Consider the following 6,408-nt stretch of genomic DNA (forward strand, 5'->3'; position numbering starts at 1 on the left):
TGTGTGTGTGTGTGCACGTGTGTGTGTGTACACGTGTGTGTGTGTGTGTGTACACGTGTGTGTGTGTGTGTGTACACGTGTGTGTGTGTGTGTACACGTGTGTGTGTGTACACGTGTGTGTGTGTGTGTACACGTGTGTGTGTGTGTACACGTGTGTGTGTGTGTGTACACGTGTGTGTGTGTGTACGCGTGTGTGTGTGTGTGTACACGTGTGTGTGTGTGTACACGTGTGTGTGTGTGTGTGTACACGTGTGTGTGTGTGAGTGTACACGTGTGTGTGTGTGTGTACACGTGTGTGTGTGTACACGTGTGTGTGTGTGTGTACACGTGTGTGTGTGTGAGTGTACACGTGTGTGTGTGTACACGTGTGTGTGTGCACGTGTGTGTGTGTGTGTGTACACGTGTGTGTGTGTGTACACGTGTGTGTGTGTACACGTGTGTGTACACGTGTGTGTGTGTGTGTGTACACGTGTGTGCGTGTGTACACGTGTGTGTGTGAGTGTACACGTGTGTGTGTGTGAGTGTACACGTGTGTGTGTGTGTGTGTACACGTGTGTGTGTGTGAGTGTACACGTGTGTGTGTGTGAGTGCACACGTGTGTGTGTGTGTACACGTGTGTGTGTGTGAGTGTACACGTGTGTGTGTGTGTGTGTACACGTGTGTGTGTGTGAGTGTACACGTGTGTGTGTGAGTGTGTACACGTGTGTGCGTGTGTACACGTGTGTGTGTGTGTGTACACGTGTGTGTGTGAGTGTGTTCACGTGTGTGAGTGTACACGTGTGTGTGTGTACACGTGTGTGTGTGTGTACACGTGTGTGTGTGTGTGTACACGTGTGTGTGTGTACACGTGTGTGTGTGTGTACACGTGTGTGTGTGTACACGTGTGTGTGTGTACACGTGTGTGTGTGTACACGTGTGTGTGTGTACACGTGTGTGTGTGTACACGTGTGTGTGTGTACACGTGTGTGTGTGTGTGAGTGTACACGTGTGTGTGTGTGTGTACACGTGTGTGTGTGTGTACACGTACACGTGTGTGTGTGTGTGTACACGTGTGTGTCCACGTACACGTGTGTGTGTGTGTACACGTGTGTGTGTGTGTGTACACGTGTGTGTGTGTACACGTGTGTGTGTGTGTACACGTGTGTGTGTGTGTACACGTGTGTGTGTGTGTGTACACGTGTGTGTGTGTGTACACGTACACGTGTGTGTGTGTGTGTACACGTGTGTGTCCACGTACACGTGTGTGTGTGTGTACACGTGCGTGTGTGTGTGTACACGTGTGTGTGTGTGTACACGTGTGTGTGTGTGTGTACACGTGTGTGTGTGTACACGTGTGTGTGTGTGTACACGTGTGTGTGTGTGTACACGTGTGTGTGTGTACACGTGTGTGTGTGTGTGTACACGTGTGTGTACACGTGTGTGTGTGTGTACACGTGTACACGTGTGTGTGTGTGTGTACACGTGTGTGTGTGTGTGTACACGTGTGTGTGTGTGTGTACACGTGTGTGTGTGTGTGTACACGTGTGTGTGTGTGTGTACACGTGTGTGTGTGTGTGTGTACACGTGTGTGTGTGTGTGTGTACACGTGTGTGTGTGTACACGTGTGTGTGTGTGTGTGTGTGTACACGTGTGTGTGTGTGTGTGCACGTGTGTGTGTGTGAGTGTACACGTGTGTGTGTGTGAGTGTACACGTGTGTGTGTGTACACGTGTGTGTGTGTACACGTGTGTGTGTGTACACGTGTGTGTGTGTGTACACGTGTGTGTGTGTGTGTACACGTGTGTGTGTGTGTACACGTGTGTGTGTGTGTACACGTGTGTGTGTGTGTGTACACGTGTGTGTGTGTGTGTGTACACGTGTGTGTGTGTGTGTGTACACGTGTGTGTGTGTGTGTGTGCACGTGTGTGTGTGTACATCTGGTCTAGCAGATGCAATGGGAGGCTGTTCGATGCCCAGGTGCGATCAAGGGATGTCTCCCTATTGCTCAACCACGTTGCGCATTCGAGATTTGAAGCTTTCGTGACTGCAAGGATTCATATTCGTAGGTTGTTTTCGGTAAAGTCACCACGTAGGTAAAGAATTTAAATTAATAAAAGTAAAATAAAATAAAAATCACGACGTTTCGGAGGCAACACAAGCTTCCGTCTTCAGGTGGAACCGTCACAGCTGTTGATGCAGCCGGTAAAAAATTTAAATAAATAAAATTACAATAAAATAAAAATCACGACGTTTCGGAGGCAACACAAGCTTCCGTCTTCAGGTGCAAAAAAAGGGCCCAGCAAAATAACTGTTGCAAGAGTTATTTGTGATTCGAGATTTGAAGCTTTCGTGACTGCAAGGATTCATATTCGTAGGGTTGTTTCGGTAAAGTCACCATGTAGGTAAAAAATTTAAATAAATAAAATTACAATAAAATAAAAATCACGACGTTTCGGGGGCAACACAAGCTTCCGTCTTCAGGTGGAAAAAAAGGGCAGAGCAAAATAACTGTTGCAAGAGTTATTTGTGATTCGAGATTTGAAGCTTTCGTGACTGCAAGGATTCATATTCGTAGGTTGTTTCGGTAAAGTCACCATGTAGGTAAAAAATGTAAAATTTAAATAAATAAAAGTAAAATAAAATAAAAATCACGACGTTTCGGAGGCAACACAAGCTTCCGTCTTCAGGTGGAACCGTCGCAGCTGTTGATGCAGCCGGTAAAAAATTTAAATAAATAAAATTACAATAAAATAAAAATCACGACGTTTCGGAGGCAACACAAGCTTCCGTCTTCAGGTGGAACCGTCACAGCTGTTGATGCAGCCGGCAAAATTTTAAAATTAATAAAAGTAAAATCAAATAAAAATCACGACGTTGTGCTGCCTCCGAAACGTGATTTTTATTTTATTTTATTTTTTATTAATTTTGATGTTTGACCGACACGTTATGCATGCCGATGACCTGATAATTGGCGCTGCTGCTGAACCTGGAGCTTGCCACTAAGAGGTGGGGACTTACCATCAGCCCCACCAAAACTAGGCACCTGCCTGGGCATTTTGTACCATCGGGCACTCCACCCCCACAACTCCCAATCGGTGATGGGGCAGTTGTGGAGAGAGTGGAGAGTTTCCCATACCTGGGCAGTGTGCTCATGACCGGCTCCAGTTTATCAGCAGAGGTCTCACTCCGAATCAGTCGAGCGGCAATATCTTTTCATCGGTTGCGTAACGCTGCTGTGTGGAAGCTACCTGGTCTGTCGCTCCGCACGAAGCTTCAGGTCTTCTCGGCCACGGTCATTCCCTCCCTTCTCTACGCTTGCGAAACGTGGACCCCCCCCCTAATGGAACATCTCCGCCGGTTGGAAACATTTAGGCTGGCCTGCCTACGATTCCATCCTGGGTTTAACCTGCAGGCTGGATTGTGTGAGGAGCTCACAAATCCTTGAAAGATCTGGGCAAAGTCCCATCAGTGAGCTCCTCCGGCAGGCAAGGCTGCGTTGGCTGGGTCATGTAGCCCGCATGCCCAGCCACCGCATGCCTAAACAGCTTTTGTTCGGCCGGATCGAGGGGGCTAAACGGGCGCGGCACGGGCTAGAGAAGAGATGGAGTGATGTGGTACAGGAGGGGGCACAGGTGAATCATCAATGAGTGAGTGAGTGGCTGAGTGAGTGAGTGGCTGAGTGAGTGAGTGAGTGGCTGAGTGAGTGAGTGGCTGAGTGAGTGAGTGGCTGAGTGAGTGAGTGGCTGAGTGAGTAAGTAGAGTAGCTGAGTGAGTGAGTGGCTGAGTGAGTGAGTAGCTGAGTGAGTGAGTGGCTGAGTGAGTGAATGGCTGAGTGAGTGAGTGGCTGAGTGAGTGAGTGGATGAGTGGCTGAGTGAGTGAGTTGATGAGTGGCTGAGTGAGTAAGTGGATGAGTGGCTGAGTGACTGAGTGGATGAGTGGCTGAGTGAGTGAGTGGATGAGTGGCTGAGTGAGTGAGTGGCTGAGTGAGTGAGTAGCTGAGTGAGTGAGTGGCTGAGTGAGTGGCTGAGTGGCTGAGTGAGTGAGTGGCTGAGTGAGCGAGTGGCTGAGTGAGTGAGTGGCTGAGTGAGTGAGTGAGTGGCTGAGTGAGTGAGTGGCTGAGTGAGTGAGTGAGTGGCTGAGTGAGCGAGTAGCTGAGTGAGTGAGTAGCTGAGTGAGTGAGTGGCTGAGTGAGTGAATGGCTGAGTGAGTGAGTGGCTGAGTGAGTGAGTGGATGAGTGGCTGAGTGAGTGAGTTGATGAGTGGCTGAGTGAGTGAGTGGCTGAGTGAGCGAGTGGCTGAGTGAGCGAGTGGCTGAGTGAGCGAGTGGCTGAGTGAGTGAGTGGCTGAGTGAGTGAGTGGCTGAGTGAGTGAGCGAGTGGCTGAGTGAGTGAGTGGCTGAGTGAGTGAGTGGCTGAGTGAGTGAGTAGCTGAGTGAGTGGCTGAGTGAGTGAGTAGCTGAGTGAGTGGCTGAGTGAGTGAGTGGCTGAGTGAGTGAGTGGCTGAGTGAGTGGCTGAGTGAGTGAGTGGCTGAGTGAGTGAGTGAGTGGCTGAGTGAGTGAGTGGCTGAGTGAGTGGCTGAGTGAGTGAGTGGCTGAGTGAGTGAGTGAGTGGCTGAGTGAGTAGGTGGCTGACTTGCCGATGACTGGTACCAGCGGTGTCAAGATCGGCCTCAGTGGAGGAGGCTCGTGAAGGACGCTACTGGGCAGTTGGAGGCAGTCGCCCTCCAACAACAACGGAGGGCGGAGGAGCGACGCTCACAACAACGAGCGGAGCGCCGGGTGGCTAAAGCACAGCAAGTTGGCACAGTAGGGGGCACAGGTGGTGCATCAGCCAGTCATCTCGGTCATCTCGGTCAGTCGACCCGTGGCACCTGCTGGGTCTGCCCCGTGACCTCCTGCCAGCGGGCGTTCGACACTTCACGTGGCCTCAGGGTGCACATGGCCTGGCACAAGCGTCGTGGTGACGTCACCGCCACTTAGTGGCGAATGGCGGTTGTTGTTGTTGTGTGTGTGAGTGGGTGGGTGAGTGAGTGGCTGGGTGGGTGGATGAGTGGCTGGGTGGGTGAGTGGGTGGGTGGGTGAGTGGCTGGGTGGGTGGATGAGTGGCTGGGTGGGTGAGTGGGTGGGTGGGTGAGTGGCTGGGTGGGTGGATGAGTGGCTGGGTGGGTGAGTGGGTGGGTGGGTGAGTGGCTGGGTGGGTGGATGAGTGGCTGGGTGGGTGAGTGGGTGGGTGGGTGAGTGGCTGGGTGGGTGGATGAGTGGCTGGGTGGGTGAGTGGGTGGGTGGGTGAGTGGCTGGGTGGGTGAGTGGCTGGGTGGGTGAGTGAGTGGGTGGGTGAGTGGCTGGGTGGGTGAGTGGCTGGGTGGGTGAGTGGGTGGGTGGGTGAGTGGCTGGGTGGGTGAGTGGGTGGGTTGGTGAGTGAGTGGCTGGGTGGGTGAGTGGGTGGGTGAGTGGGTGATTGAGTGAGTGGGTGAGTGGGTGGGTGGGTGAGTGGGTGGGTTGTTGAGTGAGTGGCTGGGTGGGTGAGTGGGTGGGTGAGTGGGTGATTGAGTGAGTGGGTGAGTGGCTGGGTGGGTGAGTGGGTGGGTTGGTGAGTGAGTGGCTGGGTGGGTGAGTGGGTGAGTGGGTGATTGAGTGAGTGGGTGAGTGGGTGGGTGGGTGAGTGGCTGGGTGGGTGGGTGAGTGTCTGGGTGGGTGAGTGGGTGGGTGAGTGGGTGATTGAGTGAGTGGGTGAGTGGCTGGGTGGGTGAGTGGCTGGGTGGGTGAGTGAGTGTCTGGGTGGGTGAGTGGGTGGGTGAGTGGGTGATTGAGTGAGTGGGTGAGTGGGTGGCTGGGTGGGTGAGTGGGTGGGTGAGTGGGTGGGTGATTGAGTCGGTGATTGAGTGGGTGAGTGAGTGAGGGAGTGACCTCCTGCCAGCGGGCGTTCGACACTTCACGTGGCAGCCTCAAGGTGCACTTGGCCTGGCACAGGCGTCGTGGTGACGTCACCGCCACTTAGTGGCCAATGGATATTGTTGTTGTCTGTGTGTTTCCCTATCTGTGTGTGTCTGTCTGTGTGTCTGTATGTGTGTATGTGTGTGTCTGTGTGTCTGTCTGTCTGTGTGTGTGTGTGTCACTGTGTGTCTGTGTCTCTGTGTGTCTATGTGTGTGTCTGTGTGTCTCTGTTTGTGTCTCTGTGTGTCTCTGTGTGTGTCACTGTGTCTGTGTGTCTGTGTCTCTGTGTGTCTATGTGTGTGTCTGTGTGTCTCTGTTTGTGTCTCTGTGTGTCACTGTGTGTCTATGTGTGTGTCTCTGTGTGTCTCTGTGTGTGTCTGTGTGTCACTGTGTGTGTGTGTCACTGTGTGTGTGTGTCACTGTGTGTCTCTGTGTGTCACTGTGTGTCTATGTGTGTGTCTGTGTGTCTCTGTTTGTGTCTCTGTGTGTCTCTGTG

This window comes from Lampetra fluviatilis, unplaced genomic scaffold (assembly GCF_964198595.1).
Source record: "Lampetra fluviatilis unplaced genomic scaffold, kcLamFluv1.1 SCAFFOLD_285, whole genome shotgun sequence".
NCBI classification, from domain to species: domain Eukaryota; kingdom Metazoa; phylum Chordata; class Hyperoartia; order Petromyzontiformes; family Petromyzontidae; genus Lampetra; species Lampetra fluviatilis.